The sequence below is a fragment of the Callithrix jacchus genome, chromosome 8, assembly GCF_049354715.1.
Source record: "Callithrix jacchus isolate 240 chromosome 8, calJac240_pri, whole genome shotgun sequence".
Lineage (NCBI taxonomy): Eukaryota > Metazoa > Chordata > Mammalia > Primates > Cebidae > Callithrix > Callithrix jacchus.
Window position 1 is genome coordinate 89,891,959 of NC_133509.1, and position 20,053 is coordinate 89,912,011.

At 41.0% G+C, this 20,053-nt stretch overlaps 1 protein-coding gene and 1 non-coding gene across 10 annotated transcripts in view; both read left to right on the top strand.

Annotated features, from left to right (window-relative positions):
- The window catches only part of FBXO34 (F-box protein 34), a 104,713-nt gene that overhangs the window by 40,509 nt on the left and 44,151 nt on the right, over positions 1-20,053 (top strand). The window lies entirely within an intron of this gene.
- Positions 4,151-4,257, top strand: LOC118145244 (U6 spliceosomal RNA). Its single transcript, XR_004730372.1, has one exon. It is a non-coding gene; the product is annotated as a U6 spliceosomal RNA (small nuclear RNA).

Below are 20,053 nucleotides of genomic sequence, written 5' to 3' on the forward strand. Positions count from 1 at the left end.
AAAATACTTAATCATTAAATACTGTTGTTACTTTGTGTGACTCTTGTCCTCGAAATGTTTATTTAATTTTGTCTGGTTTAGAAATTTGATTATAATTCCTTTCCTTTTTCACTGCACATATTTACTGTGAAATTTCTTTTTAAACAAGATTCTGTGGAAAAAGTGGCTGGTAGTTTGAGTGGTTAAATTGCTGAGAGAGAATGTACTGACACGAGGAAAGGTTTTTTGTGTCCTACTTTATTCTGATTTAAAATAACTTTATCAAGTGATGGAGGGAAAAGTAATGCAGAAATTAGAAAATTCCCTTGTTGCTTTGGGAGGTTACCTCTAAATTATATTTCTAATGGATACCTTTAAGAGAAGGGGACTGACATTTAATGACCTTCATGGCAGTCTCATGTTGGCATTTATTCCCATTTTACTGATTTAGAAATGGAGGATGATAGGCCAGGCGCGGTGGCTCAAGCCTGTAATCCCAGCACTTTGGGAGGCCGAGGCGGGTGGATCACGAGGTCAAGAGATCAAGACCATCCTGGTCAACATTGTGAAACCCCGTCTCTACTAAAAATTACAAAAAATTAGCTGGGCATGGTGGTGTCTGCCTGTAATCCCAGCTACTCGGGAGGCTGAGGCAGGAGAATTGCCTGAACCCAGGAGGCGGAGGTTGCGGTGAGCCGAGATCGCGCCATTGCACTCCAGCCTGGGTAACAAGAGCGAAACTCCATCTCAAAAAAATAAAAATAAAAAAAGAAATGGAGGATGAAATGGTTTGGCTCACCTTGAATTGTAATAATCCCCATGTGTCAAGGGCAGGGCCAGGTGAAGATAATTGGCTCATGGAGGCAGTTTCTCCCATACTGTTGGCCTCTTGGTCGAGAGTTAAGTCTCGGGAGTTCTGATGGTTTTATAAATGGGAATTCCCCTGCACAAGCTTTCTTGCCTGCTGCCATGTAAGATGTGACTTTGCTCCTCATTCACCTTCTACTATGATTGTGAGGCCTTTGTTAGTAGTATGAGAACAGACTAATACAGAAGGTCGGAGAAAACAAGCATTTTGCCTAGAATTGCAGACATATATCTTATTACAGGCACATATATGACTCCAAAGCTAGTTTTTTGTTCTAAACATATTTTCCACTTGAAGTGGCTTATAACTAAAGTCAGTTTGTCCTTCAGGAGATCTGCTGGATAGTGTAAGATATTTAATCTATGAAATCAGAATTTGATGATACTTAAAGAACACTAAGGAAAAAGAATAACGTCCAATTTCTCATGGAATTCATTAGGAGCCTTGCCTTGCTGTAGTACTTAACATGAATTTTAAAATTTGGTTTTCATGTTAAGGTTCTTCCATAGTCGGGTTAATTACCTTTATTTTACAGATGATGAAACTGAGGTGCACACAGAAGTTATAATAGGTCTTAGCTTGAAGCATATTGTTCTTGGTGCTCTATTGTAACTGCTAAGTATTGCTAGATTGGAGATTCAGGTTTTCAGAAGAAAACAGTGGTTTACTATAAACAGTACACAGTGATTCTTGATTGGGAATCAAGATACTTTAGGCAAGCAGTATCTCCAAATTCCTCCTTAATTCTCTCATCTTTAAAATGAAGAGTTTGAACCAAGTGATCTTAGTATCTCTTTAAATGCTTCTGAATGATTATGGTTTAAAAGCTTCAGAGGTCTGTGAATTTGAGAAAAAAGTTACTTATTTTTGCTAATCTTGGACTGAAATTTAGCATTTCCTTCCGCTGTCATTCTACCAGTACCTGTGATTTTGTCATCTACAGAAATCACAGCTGTATTCTTACTTCATTGTAGTTTTTGCAGACATCATGAAAATACCATTTGTGTTGATCACAATTTGGAAATTTTGATAACTAATAGACTTGTTATTAGAACTTGTTATTTAATATGTTAAAAAAACAAACATTATCATTTGTTTTTGAAACTATTTTAACTGTATTTTAATATAGTTGGTATTCTCTGTGTGTGTGTGTGTGTGTGTGTGTGTACATTTTGCTTCAAATTCTGGTAGTTTATAGTCTTTACACACTTTCAGAAGTGTTTATGGAAGAAAGTTACATACTCTTGTGAATACAAAATGGCCAAGGTTGATGAGAAAAAAATGTTCTGGACACTGCTGTTTTTTTTGCAGGAGCATGGCTGTCCGTGGATGAGGGAGGTGTCTCTACAGCAGTATTTCAGGTTTCCAGAATGATGCGCTATGATTGTGTCATATTCCTCTAGTACTGAGCAAGCTAGATAGAGCAAAATAATGATAAAAATAAATTTATGATTAATTGGATATCGTTTTTGCAAGAATTCAGCTCCTAAGCAGTTGTTCCATTTGAGGGTTTAGGAGAAGACTTATTTTAAACTTACCTTATTTTTCAAGCAGGAGGACTAGCTTGCCAAGAGCAGAAGTTACCCACACAACACATGTACTGCACAGAATTATTTCTCAAACAGAAAATCAGTTGGAAGGATGCGTTACTTTAAAAATGTTAGCACATTCACTGCTGAGTTTTGTGTGTGTGTTTGTTGTTTTGTTTTTTTTTTTGCTTGCTTGGCTCTTAGTAATTTACATAGTAACTGGTTATTGAGGGAGGAAATGGTAACAAATTCTTCATATGAGTAATAATTAGAAATATATACAAAACTTAGTAGCTTCATTGTGACACAAACACCACTGGAGTTCTCTCCTTTGGTGAGCATGTTATTCCATTCGTAATGCATTTATCTTTAGATTGAGTGGGGTGGAATTTGCATTGAGTTAACAATGAGTTTTCTGATCCTTATCAGTCAGTATTAGGAGTGACTGTTTTTAATAGTGATAATGAGGCAGCTATTCCCAGGAGAAGACTTAGTCACTGGCAGAATTGTCAGAACCCTGAAATACTTTGGGAAAACTCAGGATGGAAAAAGTAAGCTGTTTCAAAAACAAAATAAAAAGCTTGAGTTGCTTTTTTGGGAAGGTTGAGATGGGGATGGATAGAGGTAGCAAGAAACCAGTTGAACTTCTCGAAGCTTGTGAGCTGTCTAGAATGGAGAAGAGACTAGTACTGTTTACCTAAAGTACTGGAGTGTGAACATGAAGGTTGGATTAAGACCATTTAATAGCTCTTAATGTGGAAGTATGTTTGTTCTCTGTGTAAATTGGCAAAATTTAATTTGGCTTTGAGAAAAAGAAATACTAGTAGCAAGTTGCTTTTGTTATTGCCAGTTTGAGAGAAAAATTCAAGTCACATTTCATGTCAAGAGAGTACTTCATTGGTGTTAGAGTGGGAGTGAGGAGTGCTCATTAGACCTGCAGATTATACCACCCCAAGCCACGGTTTACTGGTTAATAATGGAGACAGGGTAATTTTTTGGCCTCATTAGGAAGAATGAAGATGAGAAATGTAGACCATGCCTTCAGATATATCTATCCTACCTCAATTTTAAGTGTAAAGAGAATCTTTTAGATTAGGGTTTCTTCATGGCTGCTTGCCTAGCAACGTAACAAGCTGTAAAACCTTGTTTAGTTTTCCTTAAATCCAGAAATGATTCTATACCAAATCCAAATAAATCAAATCACTCTTAAGGGAATAAGTGAAAACGTGTATCTGCCTTGGGTAGACTATATCTATCTGCAGATTGGCTCAATTCTCTTTGCTAAGTAAATTTCTTAAACATCCTATGGTGACTGTCATCCAATTTGGAGTTAAATACAAGATATGATAGCAGTTTCTTATCCGAACAGTTTTATAAACTCTGATCTCACTAACTTTTCTAGCTAGATCAGAATCAACCTATCACTGCCCCCCCCCCCCCCCCCCCCCCCCCCCCCCCCCCGCCAAAAAAAGCCAAAAAACCCGGCAGAGGTATATAAAGACAAAGTAAGAACAATGCTGTTTGATTACATTAAAACAATATACTGCATGTTGCAAGTTGCAATATTGTATTTGTCTGTTCTCACAGTGTTGTAAACTGCCTGAGGTGCTGTAATTATAAATGAAAGGTTTAACTGACTCACAGTTCCATATGACTTGGGAGGCCTCAGGAAACTTAAAATCATGGTGGAAGGTGAAGCAGACACCTTGACAATGTGGCAGGAGGGCGAATGAACACAGGCGGAACTAGAAAACACTTATAAAACGATCAGATTGTGCTCGCTTCAGCAGTACATATACTAATATTGGAACGATACAGAGAAGATTAGCATGGCCCCTGCGCAAGGATGACACGCAAATTTGTGAAACGTTCCGTATTAAAAAAAAAAAAACATCAGATCTTGTGAGAAGTCATTGACTATCATGGGAACAGAATGGGGGAAACTGCCCCATGATTCAGTTACTTCCACCTGCTCTGTCACTTGACATGTGGGGATTATGTGGTTTATAATTCAAGATGAGAGTTGGGTGGGAACACAAAGTCTAATCATATCATTGTGCTCCTCACCCCTCCTAAATCTCATTTCCCTTTCACATTTCAAAGTCAATCATGCCTTCCCAGTAGTCCCCTAAAGTCTTAATTTATTCCAGCATTAACCCTAAAGTCCAAAGTCTCATGTGAGACCAAGCAAGTCCCTTCCGCATAGCAGCCTGTAAAATCAAAAGCAAGTTAGGGGCCGGGCGCGGTGGGTCACGCCTGTAATCCCAGCACTTTGGGAGGCCAAGGCGGGTGGATCACGAGGTCAACAGATCGAGACCATCCTGGTCAACATGGTGAAACCCCGTCTCTACTAAAAATACAAAAAATTAGCTGGGCATGGTGGTGCATGCCTGTAATCCCAGCTACTCAGGAGGCTGAGGCAGGAGAATTGCCTGAACCCAGGAGGCAGAGGTTGCGGTGAGCCGAGATCGCGCCATTGCACTCCAGCCTGGGTAACGAGCGAAACTCTGTCTCAAAAAAAAAAAAAAGCAAGTTAGTTACTTCCAAGATACCTTGGGGGTATAGGCATTGGGTAAATGTTCTGTTCCAAATGGGAGAAAGCCAAAACAGGGACTACAGGTTCCATGCAAGTCTGAAATCTGGCTGGACAGTCATTAAATCCTTTTTTTGTTTTTGTCTTTTTGAGAGGGAGTTTTGTTCTTGTTGCCCAGGCTGGAGTGCAATGGTGTGATCTCAGCTCACTGCAACTTCTGCCTACTGAGTTCAAGGGATTCTCCTCCCTTAGCCTCCAGAGTAGCTGGGATTACAGGTGCCTGCCACCATGCCCAGCTAATTATTAATTAAATCTTAAGGTTCCAGGCCGGGCACAGTGGCTCACACCTGTAATCCCAGCACTTTGGGAGACCGAGGTGGGCAGATCACAAGGTCAGGAGTTCAAGACCAGTCTGGCCAACATAGTGAAACCCCACCTCTACTATGAATACAAAAATTAGCTGGGTGTGGTGGTGTGTGCCTATAATCCTAGCTACTTGGGAGGCTGAGGCAGGAGAATCCTGTGAACTCAGGAGGTGGAGGTTGCAGTGAGCTGAGATCACACCATTACACTCCAGCCCAGGCAACAGTGCAAGACTCCATCTCAAAAAAAAAATGTATATTAAAAGTTCCAAAATGATCTTCATGTCTCACGCCCAGGTCATGCGGATGCAAGATTTGGGATCCCATGGCACTGGGCAGCTCCACCCCTGTGGCTCTGCAGGGTACAGCCCCCCTCATGGAGCTTTCATGGGCTGGTGTTGAGTGTCTATGGCTTTTCCAGATGCACGGTGCTAGCTGTCAGTGGCCCTGCCATTCAGGGGTCCAGGAGGTTGGTGGCAGCCTTTTTCTCACAGTGCCACTAGGCTGTGCCCCAGTATGGATGCTGGGGGCTTCCACCCCACATTTCTCTTCCACACTGCCCTAGCATAGGTTCTCCATGAGGACTTCATCCTGCAGCACACTTCTGCCTGATTATCCAGGTGTTTCCATACATCCTCTGAAATCTAGGCAGAGGTTCTCAAACTTAAATTATTCTTGGCACCCACATACCCAACATCATGTGTAAGCTGCCAAGGCTTGTGGCTTGCACCTTCTCAAGCAACGGCCTGAACTGTCCACCGGCCCACTTTCACCCCAACTGGAACGCAGAGCACCAAGTCCCAAGACTGCACAAAGCAGCAAGGCTGTGGGCGTAGCCCAGGAAACCACTTTTTTTCCTCATGGGTCTCCAGGCCTGTGATGGGAAGGGCCGCTGTTAAGATCCCTGCCGTGTTTTGGAGACATTTTCCCCATTGTCTTGACAATTAACATTTGGCTCCTGTTATTTATGCAGATTTCTGTAGTTGTCTTGAATTTCTCTTCAGAAAATGGGTTTTTCTTTTCTGTCACATCATTAGGCTGCAAATTTTTTAACTTTGTATACTCCACTTCCCTTTTAAACATAAGTTCCAATTCCAAACCATCTCTTTGTGAATGCATAGAATTGAATGCTTTTAAGAGCACCCAAGTCGTCTCCTGAAAGCTTTGTTGCTTAAACGTTTCTTCTGTGAGATACCCTAAATCATCTGTCTCAAGTTCAAAGTTCCACAGATCTCTAGGGTAGGGGCAAAATGCTGCCAGTTCCTTTGCTAAAGCATAGTAAGAGTCACCTTTTTTCTAGTTCCCAGTAAGTCCTCATCTTCATCTGAGACCACCTCATCCTGAACTTCATTGTCCAGAAGGTAAAATGCTTGCAGCATTTTGGTCAGAGCCATTTAACAAGTCTCTAGGAAGTTCAAACTTTCCCACATCTTCCTGTCTTCTTCTGAGTCCTCCAAACTGTTCCCACCTTTGCCTTTTACCCAGTTACGAAGACACTTCTACATTTTTGGCTATTTTTTATAGCAGTGCCCCACTCTTCGTACCAATTTACTATATTAGTCTGTTCTCACACGGCTATAAAAAACTGCCTGAGCCTGGGTAATTTATAAAGAAAAGAGGTTTAATTGATTCACAGTTCCACATGGCTCGGGAGACCATGGGAAACTTATAATCATGGCAGAAAGTGAAGCAGACACCTTCTTCATAATGTGGCAGGAGGGAGAATGGACGCAGGAGGAACTACCAAATGCTTATAAAACCATCAGATCTCGTGAGAACTCATCTCACTATTAGGAGAACACATGTACTCTCTCCCTTGATATTCAGGGGTTATGAGGATTATAATTCAAGATGAGATTTGGCTGGGGACACAAAGCCTAACCATATCACATACACTAGAAACTTCTTTACATGTGAGACAGTCTTGGTCTGCCATGCAGGCTGGAGTGCAGTGACATGATCACAGCTTACTGTACCCTCGACCTTCCAGGCTCAAGTGACCCTCCCATCTCAGCCTCCCAGGCAGCTAGGACCACAGGCATGCCACCATGCCCAACTAATTTTTTTTTTTTTTTTTTTTTTTTTTTAATTTTTTTTGAGAGCTGAGGTCTCCCTTTTTTGCCCAACCTGGTCTGGAACTCCTAGGCTCAAGTGATCCTCCCAGTTCGGCCTCCCAAAGTGTTGGGATTACAGTGTGAGCCACCGTACCCAGCCCTGAAAACCTGTAATTGAGTATTGTGAATGATAAAGATATGAAAAAAATTGATTTGGTTGACACCTTAAGGCACATTCTAGAGTTTATTGTGTTTATCAATTTCTCACAACTTAAGTGGAAACAGTCTTACAATGCTTTGACAGACTGTATGTACCCTTGCAGCAGGAAACAATGTGAGATAAAGAGGTACCCAAGTACACACCTTGGTGTAAACTACTGAGCTGCCTCCTGGAAGGGAAGCTGCCGTCTTCCTCAGGTGTGCCAGGTTGGGTGTCATACACGTTTGTCCCCACCTTGAGTCTATTCCCTGGGAACCGACTGGGGTATCATATGACATAGGAACAGCTGAAAATAATGGGAGTTACAGATGATTTACATATCAGACAGTAGTAACAGTTACGTATACAATGATAGTGGTAAGATAATTATCAAGTTTTTATTATATAAGCAATAAATTTTTGTTTTCAAAAAATTAGAGAACACAATAAATGGAGAAAATAAAACTTGGTTGGAAAAATTTAATCTGGGAAAAATTAAAGACATGAACTAAAACGTTTTGAACTTATATCACTATTCTTACGCTTTTATATTGTATTTTTTATTGAGATATTAAATGTGCATAGTTTAATTGGTAGCTGTTTAAGACTTGTTTTGAAAAGCAGCAGTCTTTCTCTCACTTCGTCCTCCCACTTCTCCCTCCTGGAGGCTTTCTTTTAGCTTATTATTTTGGCATTTACCTCTGTGGTTTTGTTGTTTGTGTTGTTTGTTTGCCTGTTTGTTTTTGAGACAGAGCTTCGCTCTTGTTGCCCAGGCTGGAGTGCAATGGCGCAATCTTGGCTCGCTGCAGCCTCTGCATCCCAGGTTCAAGCGATTCTCCTGCCTTAGCCTCCCTAGTAGCTGAGAATACAGACAAGTTCTTAACAGCATTCTTGTGTTCTGATTTCTTGATTTCTCAGCTTTAGGTGTTATCTTTTGATTTTCTATTGTGGCACATGAGGATTTAGTTCTTCTCACCCCTAGGAATTTTTTTCCCCCTCATTTCCCTGGTATTGGTATTTATAACATTGCTTAGACTGGTATTCAGTGTTGACACATTAAGACTGAAATTGCTATTCACAGTTAAGCCATGTAGTAATTGTGACTACTTTTATTACTTTTGCTTTTCCATGAAATTTATATTTTTCTTTGTTTACTTTTCTATGAACTTCTCACTAATTTAGTTCAAATTGTAACTTGTCCTTATTTACTTTCAGGAAGGTCACACACTTCAAGTATTCTATTAGCTTCATATTCCTGAAGATGTGTTACCATCTGGACTGATCGCCTACTGGATTTATGCATACCTGTTTTCCTGGGACTTCCCTTTACCCAGGACCTTAGAGATACTCATTACCTCTTTGTGTTGGATTACCTGTGTTTTTAGATCTCATGTCTTCTTGATTTGGTTTTGGCAGAACAGGTTCTCCAAGTAGCTGCCTGTGAAAGGGTTTATGTAAGTTAAACTTTGAGATCCTAATAGGCTGAAAATTCTGTTCTTACTCTTGATTGTATGGCTGGTATAGAATTTTAGCTTGAAAATATTCCTTTGGAATTTTAAAGGCAAATTCCATTGTTTTCTAGTTTTGTTTTTTTTTTTAAATTTTTTATTGGATTTTAGGTTTTGGGGTACATGAGCAGAGCATGCAAGACAGTTGAATAGGAACACACATGGCACTGTGCTTTTCTTTCCTTCTCCCCTTCACCCACATTTGGCATTTCTCCCCAGGCTATCCCTCCCCACTTCCCGCTCCCACTGGCCCTCCCCTTTTCCCCACAATAGACCCCAGTGTTTAGTACTTCCCTTTCTGTGTCCATGTGTTCTCATTTTTCATCACCCGCCTATGAGTGAGAATATGCGGTGTTTCATTTTCTGTTCTTGTGTCAGTTTGCTGAGGATGACGTTCTCCAGATTCATCCATGTCCCTACAAACGACACATACTCATCATTTCTGATTGCTGCATAATATTCCATGGTGTATATGTGCCACATTTTTCCAATCCAGTCTATTATCAATGGGCATTTGGGTTGATTCCAGGTCTTTGCTATTGTAAACAGTGCTGCAGTGAACATTCGTGTACATGTGTCCTTATAGTAGAACGATTTATAGTCTTTTGGATATATACCCAGTAATGGGATTGCTGGGTCAAATGGAATTTCTATTTCTAAGGCCTTGAGGAATCGCCACACTGTCTTCCACAATGGTTGAACTAATTTACACTCCCACCAACAGTGTAAAAGTGTTCCTTTTCCCCACATCCTCTCCAGCATCTGTTGTCTCCAGATTTTTTAATGATTGCCATTCTAACTGGCGTGAGATGGTATCTCAATGTGGTTTTGACTTGCATCTCTCTGATGACCAGTGATGATGAGCATTTTTTCATATGATTGTTGGCCTCATATATGTCTTCTTTCGTAAAGTGTCTGTTCATATCCTTTGCCCACTTTTGAATGGGCTTGTTTGTTTTTTTCCTGTAAATCTGTTTGAGTTCTTTGTAAATTCTGGATATCAGCCCTTTGTCAAATGGGTAGACTGCGAAAATTTTTTCCCATTCTGTTGGTTGCCAATCCACTCTAGTGACTGTTTCTTTTGCCGTGCAGAAGCTGTGGAGTTTGATTAGGTCCCATTTGTCTATTTTGGCTTTTGTTGCCAATGCTTTTGGTGTTTTGTTCATGAAGTCCTTGCCTACTCCTATGTCCTGGATAATTTTGCCTAGATTTCCTTCTAGGGTTTTTATGGTGCCAGGTCTTATGTTTAAGTCTTTAATCCATCTGGAGTTAATTTTAGTGTAAGGTGTCAAGAAGGGGTCCAGTTTCTGCTTTCTGCACATGGCTAGCCAGTTTTCCCAACACCATTTGTTAAACATGGAATCCTTTCCCTCTTGCTTGTTTTTGTCAGGTTTATCAAAGATTGTATAGTTGTAGATATGTTGTGTTGCCTCCGGTGCCTCTGTTTTGTTCCATTGGTCTATATCTCTGTTTTGGTACCAGTACCATACTCTTTTGATTACTGTAGCCTTGTAGTATGGTTCCATATGAAGTTCATGGTGGTTTTTTCCAGTTCTGTGAAGAAAGTCAATGGTATCTTGATGGGGATAGCGTTGATTCTGTAAATTACTTTGGGCAGTATAGCCATTTTCACGATATTAATTCTTCCTAACGATGAACATGGAATGTTTCTCCATCTGTTTGTGTCCTCTCTGATTTCATTGAGCAGTGGTTTGTAGTTCTCCTTGAAGAGGTCCCTTACGTTCCTTGTGAGTTGTATTCCAAGGTATTTTATTCTTTTTGTAGCAATTGTGAATGGCAGTTCATTCTTGATTTGGCTTTCTTTAAGTCTGTTATTGGTGTAGACAAATGCTTGTGATTTTTGCACATTGCTTTTATATCCTGAGACTTTGCTGAAGTTGCTTATCAGTTTCAGGAGTTTTTGGGCTGAGGTGATGGGGTCTTCTAGGTATACTATCATGTCATCTGCAAATAGAGACAATTCGGCTTCCACCTTTCCTATTTGAATACCCTTTATTTCTTTTTCTTGCCTGATTGCTCTGGCTAGAACTTCCAGTACTATATTGAATAGGAGTGGTGAAAGAGGGCATCCTTGTCTAGTGCCAGATTTCAAAAGGAATGCTTCCAGTTTTTGCCCATTCAGTATGATATTGGCTGTTGGTTTGTCATAAATAGCTTTTATTACTTTGAGATACGTTCCATCGATACCGAGTTTATTGAGGGTTTTTAGCATAAAGGGCTGTTGAATTTTGTAAAATGCCTTCTCTGCGTCAGTTGAGATAATCATGTGGTTTTTGTTTTTGGTTCTGTTTATGTGGTGAATTACGTTGATAGACTTGCGTATGTTGAACCAGCCTTGCATCCCTGGGATGAATCCTACTTGATCATGGTGAATAAGTTTTTTGATTTGCTGTTGCATTCGGCTTGCCAATATTTTATTGAAGATTTTTGCATCTATGTTCATCATGGATATTGGCCTGAAGTTTTCTTTTCTTGTTGGGTCTCTGCCGGGTTTTGGTATCAGGATGATGTTGGTCTCGTAAAATGATTTGGGAAGTATTCCCTCTTTTTGGATTGTTTGAAATAGTTTTAGAAGGAATGGTACCAGCTCCTCTTTGTGTGTCTGGTAGAATTTGGCTGTGAACCCATCTGGACCTGGGCTTTTTTTGTGAGGTAGGCTCTTAATTGCTGCCTCAACTTCAGACCTTGTTATTGGTCTATTCATAGTTTCAGCTTCCTCCTGGTTTAGGCTTGGGAGGACACAGGAGTCCAGGAATTTATCCATTTCTTCCAGGTTTACTAGTTTATGTGCATAGAGTTGTTTGTAATATTCTCTGATGATGGTTTGAATTTCTGTGGAATCTGTGGTGATTTCCCCTTTATCATTTTTTATTGCATCTATTTGGTTGTTCTCTCTTTTAGTTTTAATCAATCTGGCTAGTGGTCTGTCTATTTTGTTGATCTTTTCAAAAAACCAGCTCTTGGATTTATTGATTTTTTTGAAGGGTTTTTCGTGTCTCAATCTCCTTCAGTTCAGCTCTGATCTTAGTTATTTCTTGTCTTCTGCTGGGTTTTGAGTTTTTTTGATCTTGCTCCTCTAGCTCTTTCAATTTTGACGATAGGGTGTCAATTTTGGATCTCTCCATTCTCCTCATATGGGCACTTTTTGCTATATACTTTCCTCTAGAGACTGCTTTAAATGTGTCCCAGAGGTTCTGGCATGTTGTGTCTTCGTTCTCATTGGTTTCGAAGAACTTCTTTATTTCTGCCTTCATTTCATTGTTTACCCAGTCAACATTCATGAGCCAGTTGTTCAGTTTCCATGAAGCTGTGCGGTTCTGGGTTGGTTTCTGTATTCTGAGTTCTAACTTGATTGCACTATGGTCTGAGAGGCTGTTTGTTATGATTTCAGTTGTTTTGCATTTGTTGAGCAGTGCTTTACTTCCAATTATGTGGTCAATTTTAGAGTAGGTGTGATGTGGTGCTGAGAAGAATGTATATTCTGTGGATTTGGGGTGGAGAGTTCTGTAAATGTCTAACAGGTTTGCTTGCTCCAGGTCTGAGTTCAAGCCCTGGATATCCTTGTTGATTTTCTGTCTGGTTGATCTGTCTAATATTGACAGTGGAGTGTTAAAGTGTCCCACTATTATTGTGTGGGAGTCTAAGTCTCTTTGTAAGTCATTAAGAACTTGCCTTATGTATCTGGGTGCTCCTGCATTGGGTCCATATATGTTTAGGATCGTTAGCTCTTCTTGTTTTATCGATCCTTTTACTATTATGTAATGGCCTTCTTTGTCTCTTTTGATCTTTGTTGCTTTAAAGTCTATTTTATCAGAGATAAGAATTGCAACTCCTGCTTTTTTTTTGCTCTCCATTTGCTTGGTAAATCTTCCTCCATCCCTTTATTTTGAGCCTTTGTGTATCCTTGCATGTGAGATGGGTTTCCTGGATACAGCACACTGATGGGTTTTGGATTTTTATCCAATTTGCCAGTCTGTGTCTTTTGATTGGTGCATTTAGTCCATTTACATTTAGGGTTAATATTGTTATGTGTGAATTTGATACTGCCATTTTGATGCTAAGTGGCTGTTTTGCCTGTTAGTTGTTGTAGATTCTTCATTATGTTGATGCTCTTTAGCATTTAGTGTGATTTTGGAATGGCTGGTACTGGTTGCCCCTTTCTATGTGTAGTGCCTCTTTTAGGAGCTCTTGTAAAGCAGGCCTGGTGGTGACAAAATCTCTGAGTACTTGCTTGTTCGCAAAGGATTTTATTCTTCCTTCACTTCTGAAGCTCAGTTTGGCTGGATATGAAATTCTGGGTTGAAAGTTCTTTTCTTTAAGAATGTTGAATATTGGCCCCCACTCTCTTCTGGCTTGTAGTGTTTCTGCCGAGAGATCTGCTGTGAGTCTGATGGGCTTCCCTTTGTGGGTAACTCGACCTTTCTCTCTGGCTGCCCTTAGTATTTTCTCCTTTATTTCAACCTTGTTGAATCTGACGATTATGTGCCTTGGGGTTGCTCTTCTTGCAGAATATCTTTGTGGTGTTGTCTGTATTTCCTGCATTTGAGTGTTGGCCTGTCTTGCTAGGTGGGGGAAGTTTTCCTGGATGATGTCCTGAAGAGTATTTTCCAGCTTGGATTCATTCTCTTCGTCCCCTTCTGGTACACCTATCAAACGTAGGTTAGGTCTTTTCACATAGTCCCACATTTCTTGGAGACTTTGTTCATTCCTTTTTGCGCTTTTTTCTCTAATCTTGGTTTCTCGTTTAATTTCATTGAGTTAGTCTTCGACTTCAGATATTCTTTCTTCTGCTTGGTCAATTCGGCTATTGAAACTTGTGCATGCTTCGCGAAGTTCTTGTATTGTGTTTTTCAGCTCCTTTATTTCATTCATATTCCTCTCTAAGTTATCCATTCTTGTTATCATTTCCTCATATCTTTTTTTAAGTTCCTTAGTTTCTTTGCATTGATTTAATACATGTTCTTTTAGCTCACAAAAGTTTCTCATTATCCACCTTCTGAAGTCTAATTCCGTCATTTCGTCACAGTCATTCTCCGTCCAGCTTTGCTCCGTTGCTGGTGAGGAGTTTTGGTCCTTTCTAGGAGGTGAGGTGTTCTGGTTTCGGGTGTTTTCCTCCTTTTTGCGCTGGTTTCTTCCCATCCTTGTGGGTTTATCCGCTTGTCGTCTGCGTAGTTGCTGACTTTTCGACTGGGTCTCTGAGTGGACACCCAGATTTTTGATGATGAAGTATTTTTATTACTTGGTTTTCCTTCTGCCAGCCTAGCCCCTTTGCTGTACGACTGCTGAGGTCCACTCCAGGCCCTGCTTGTCTGGGGTGCACCTCTAGCAGCTGTGGCACAGCGAGGGATGCTACCAGTTTCTTTTTCTGCTATCTTTGTCCCAGGATGATGCCTGCCAAATGTCAGTCTTTTGGATATAGAGGGGTCAGGGAGCTGCTTGAGGAGACAGTCTGTACTTTTTAGGAGCTCAATTGCTGAGCTGTGAGCTCTGTTGTTCATTCAGGGCTGTTAGGCTGCTATGTTTGATTCTGCTGCAACAGAGCTCATTAAAAAAACCCTTTTTTTCTCAAATGGTCTGTGCTGGGGGGTTCGGGCTTTATTTTTCGATGTCCGTTGAGGTGTCCTGCCCAGCTAGGAGGCAGACTAGCCACTGTTTGCCTGCCGAGGCTCCGCCCTGCTGTTGTGTGATTCGCCCTGTTCCTGCAGGCTCTGCTGTGGTCTCCGCCACGCCCTGCGGCGGAGTCTCTTCGTTGTAGCATGTTGCCTCGGCAACGGCAGGCTGCGTCAGCAGTGGGCGTGTATCTCAGTAGGGACGGGTTGCCTCGGTAACGGGTGGCTGCGTCAGCAGTGGGCGTGTATCTCAGTTGGGGCGGGTTGCCTCAGTAGTGGTGGACGCCCCTCCCCCACAGAGCGTCTCGGACCGTCTGCTCGGGATAGTTTGAAATCGCGGTTTTGTTCGTCCCACTGGGTACCCCAAACGGTCTGTCCGTGCAATCCCCTGGGCTGGCCTACTGTCCAAGTCTCGTTCAGTCTCAAGTCCAGCCCTCTCAAGTCTCAGATTGCTGGTTCAACAGGGCACCCGGACAAGCGTGCCCTGTGGGGATTGCTGGGTAGGGCCGGCCGCCACCGCCCCGGCTGCCAGCTTCGCCAGGCAGACATACTGCCTGGCGTCCCATGTCTTTTTTATACTTGGGAGTTTCCCCGTTCTGTGGGCAACAAAGATCAGTCTGGAAATGCAGCTCTGACTCACCTATTTGCGGATTCAACGAGAGCTCCAATCCTGGGTTGTTCTCACGGCGCCATCTTGAGTCCTCCCCCTGTTTTCTAGTTTTTTCCGTGCTTCTTGCATTGTTCTTGAAAACCAAAGCCATTCTGATTACTGATTTTCATGTTATCAGCTCTTTTCTTTCTCCCTCAGCATTAGAAATTTCATTGTAATCTGCCTTAATGTGGTGAGCCACTTGAGGCTGAGTACTTGATGAATCCTTTCCATCATTGTGAGTAATTGGTGAACCCCTGCAATCTGGGAATTACTTTTGCATTACTTTGTTGATGACTTTCTTCCCTCCTTTTTTCTTCTTTGGTTTTCTCTTGAACTCTTGTCACTCAGATATTGAACTTTTTGAACTGGTCTTCCAATGTTCCAATATTTTTTCTCCTTTTCTCTTTTTTCATTTCTATTTTTTTGAGTTTTTTATTTCTACTCAGAAAGCATACTTGTGCTTGCTGTCTATCTCCTTTTAGTCTTTTGATAGTAATACTGCTCTTATTTTGATATTTTCTCTTATACTTCTAAAAATAATAATGATTTGTTTTTTCTCCAGAGGTTTCTTATGCCTGCGTGGTCTCTATCAGGACTTGATTACATAATTTGCAGGGTTGAGTACAAGATGAAAATATGGAGCCCCTTGTTCAACATTGATTTAACAATTCCACTACATGCTGGGTGCAGTGGCTCACACCTGTAATCCCAGCACTTTGGGAGGTTGAGGTGAGTGAATCCCTTGAGCTCAGGAGTTCGAGACCAGCCTGGGCAACATGTCAAAACTCCATCTCTACCCAAAAAAAAAAAAAAAAAGTTCTTTGACCATTCTGGCACATGCCTGTAGTTTCAGCTACTCAGGTGACTGCGGTGGGAGGATCACTTGAATCTGGGTGGTTGAGGTGCATTGGGCTGAGATCATGCTACTCTACTCCAGCCTGGGTAACAGAGCAAGATCATCTAAAAAAAATACATAAAAGAATATCAAGCAGCAACAGCAAGATTAAACCAATTATCAGATTCAAAGTCCACAGCTCAGTGTGATTGTCGAAGCCTATAAAGTTGATCCTGGTCTCTTTTTTTTTCCAATTTGTTTTTCTTGCTTTTATCTTAACTTCTATGCTACAGATGTCTAGCAGTTCCTGGCTGTTTGTTCATATTCAATAGTAAGATTCTAAAAAGCTGATTAGAAGCTCTGAAAATGCAAGTAGGGCCTATCAACTAACTAAGCTTCACTGTGGGATGATCTGGTTGGCAAATTTAGACTGGGGAATTTTTCAGTATCTCTGCATTTCTGCTCTTAGGGTAATTAATGACTTATCAGATTTCCCACAGAAGTCTCTTCCCGGAAGAGATTTCCTCTCCCTGAAAGTTAAAGGCCTTAACTGTATCAGCCTTTTGGGAACTTACCTAAGGGTCTTGGGTAAGTGATGTGTTAGAGCTGGTTCATACTAGCTTATTGGAGCCAAGTGTTAAATTTTCAGAAAATTTGCAAGCCAGTTGCTAAATATAATAATTTTTAAAAATTATACAAATTTATAGTTAAGTTATGTAAAACAAAAAGGTAAATACAAAAATTAGCCAGACGAGGTGGTACATGCTTGTAGTCCCAGCTAGTTGAGAGGCTGAGGTGGGAGAAACCCTTGAGCCCAGGAAGGCAGAGGTTGCAGTGAGCCAAGATTGTGTTACTGCATTCCAGCCTGGGTGACAGAGTGAGACTCTGTCTCAAAAAAAAAAAAAAGTGAAGGTAATATATACTAAAAACTTATCAGTTTCTAATTATTTTGTTGCATTGTGTTCTTATGGTTGCTCTCAAGGTTATTCACTCCTGTTCTGTCTGTATGGTGAACTACTGTATGGTAATATGCTACTGTGCATCTCTTCTGAACTGTGTTCACTGACATCATTTGGTAGCTTGAAGCTGCCTTGGTAAGATATTTTTACCACAGAATCAGCAAATACTGTAAATAACTGCTCTCATTCTCCCCATTCCCCTCAGCTGGTAAACATTTACCAACCCACCATGGGCTGGGATCTGGCATGGACATGTTCACTTAAACTGCCCCACCTTATATGGTGATCCCTAGTCCATTTAATCCTCACTTTTAACCCTATGCAGAGATCATCTTTAGTCTTTTGCAAAGGTGGGCATATGCCTGCCTGCCAGTGAGAAAGGGAATATGGGAATTAGATTACATTTCAGAAAAATTTTCTGTTACTCCTTACCATATTCTATTTCTAATTTAGGAACCTTTTACAGGAGAATGTTCCCTGATGTTTACCTTAGGGTTTGGTGTTTTGGTGTATATCTGAGTCCTTCAGGTCTTATTCATTTATTTTTCAGCTTTTAAAATTTATGGCTATAATCTCCATTTCTCTTTGACCTTATAATTTGTCTTGAAATTTCCCTTGGTCTTTGTGGAAGGATCAAAAAAGAGCTATGTGTTTAGTCTACCATCCTTACCCAGAAGTCTGGGACATAATTCTTGATTTAAAAACAAAAACTAAATAAGCCAGGCACGGTGGCTCACACCTGTAATCCCAACACTTTGGGAGGCAGAGGTGGGGAGATCACCTGAAGTCAGGAGTTCGAAACCAGCCTGACCAACGTGGAGAAACCTTGTCTCTGCTAAAAATGCAAAATTAGCCAGGCGTGATGGCGCATGCCTGTATTCCGAGCTACACCAGAGGCTGAGGCAGAAGAATGGCTTGAACCCTGAAGGTGGAGGTTGCCGTGAGCCGAGATTGCGCCATTGCACTCCAGCCTGGGCAACAAGAGCAAAACTCCCTCTCAAAAAAAAAAAAAAAAAAAAGGTAAATAACCTCAACAGTTTAAGTTCTAAATAGGCATAACCAATCCCCTGATGATTTGAAGTCATCTATATGTCCAGTCAGTAAAATTTTTTTTTTACTGATTTTGGAATATTTTTTATTTCTGTAAAGAAAGAAGTAACTATCTATATGTAATTGTTCAACCACATGACGTGTATTTGTTTTGTTTTGGTTTTGTTTTGTTATAATTTATTTGTTTATTGCATTTTAGATTTTTTAATTGCATTTTAAATTTTACTGTTGCCTAATCAACACTATTACATGTTCTTCACATGTAGCCCCAAACCTAAAATGCAATTAAAAAAAAATTGTTGCATAGGTACATGCATGGCAGTGTGGTTTGCTGTCTTCCTCACCATCACCTATATCTGGCATTTCTTCCCATGTTATCCCTCCCCATCTCCCCACCCCCCGCTTTCCCTCCCTTAGTTCCCCCACAGACCCCAGTGTGTGATGCTCCCCTCCCTGTGTCCATGTGTTCTCATTGTTCATCACCCACCTATGAGTGAGAACATGCGGTGTTTAATTTTCTGTTCTTGTGTCAGTTGGCTGAGAGTGATGGTTTCCAGGTTCATCCATGTCCCTGCAAAGGACACAAACTCATCGTTTTTTATGGTTGCATAGTATTCCATGGTGTATATGTGCCACATTTTCCCTATCCAGTCTATCATCGATGGGCATTTGGGTTGGTTCCAAGTCTTTGCTACTGGGCTGGGTGCGGTGGCTCAAGCCTGTAATCCTAGCACTTTGGGAGGCCGAGACGGGTGGATCACGAGGTCAAGAGATTGAGACCATCCTGGTCAACATGGTGAAACCCCGTCTCTACTAAAAATACAAAAAATTAGCTGGGCATGGTGGCGCATGCCTGTAATCCCAGCTACTCGGCAGGCTGAGGCAGGAGAATTGCCTGAACCCAGGAGGCGGAGGTTGCAGTGAGCCGAGATCACGCCATTGCACTCTAGCCTGGGTAACAAGAGCGAAACTCCATCTCAAAAAAACAAAAAACAAAAAAACCAAGTCTTTGCTACTGTAAATGGTACCACAATGAATATTCGTGTGCATGTGTACTTACAATAGAATGCTTTATAATCCTTTGGATATATACCCAGGAATGGGATTGCTGGGTCAAATGGAATTTCTGTTTCTAGGTCCTTGAGAAATCGTCACACTGTCTTCCACAATGGTTGAAGTAATTTACACTCCCACCAGCAATGTAAAAGTGTTCCTATTTCTCCACATCCTCTCCAGCATCTGTTGTCTCCAGATTTTTTAATGATCACCATTCTAACTGGCGTGAGATGGTATCTCAATGTAGTTTTGATTTGCATTTCTCTAATGACAAGTGATGAGCATTTTTTCATATGTTTGTTGGCCACATAGATTTCTTTTGTAAAGTATCTGTTCATATCCTTTGTCCGCTTTTGAATAGGCTTGTTTTTTTCTTGTAAATCTGTTTTAGTTGTTTGTCGATTCTGGATATTAGCCCTTTTTCAGATGGGTAGATTGCAAAAATTTTTTCTTATTCTGTTGGTAGCCGATTCACTCTAATGACTGCTTCTTGTGCCATGAAGAAGCTGTGGAGTTTGATCAGGTCCCATTTGTCTATTTTGGCTTTTGTTGCCAATGCTTTTAGTGTTTTGGTCATGAAGTCCTTGCCTACTCCTATGTCCTGAATGATTTTGCCTAGATTTTCTTCTAGGGTTTTTATGGTATTCGGTCTTATGTTTAAGTCTTTAATCCATCTGGAGTTAATTTTTATTAAACAGGGAATCCTTTCCCCATTGCTTGTTTTTGTCAGGTTTGTCCAAGATCAGATAGTTGTAGATGTGTGGTGTTGTCTCTGAGGCCTTGTTCTGTTCCATTGGTCTGCATCTCTGTTTTGGTACCAGTATCATGCTGTTTTCATT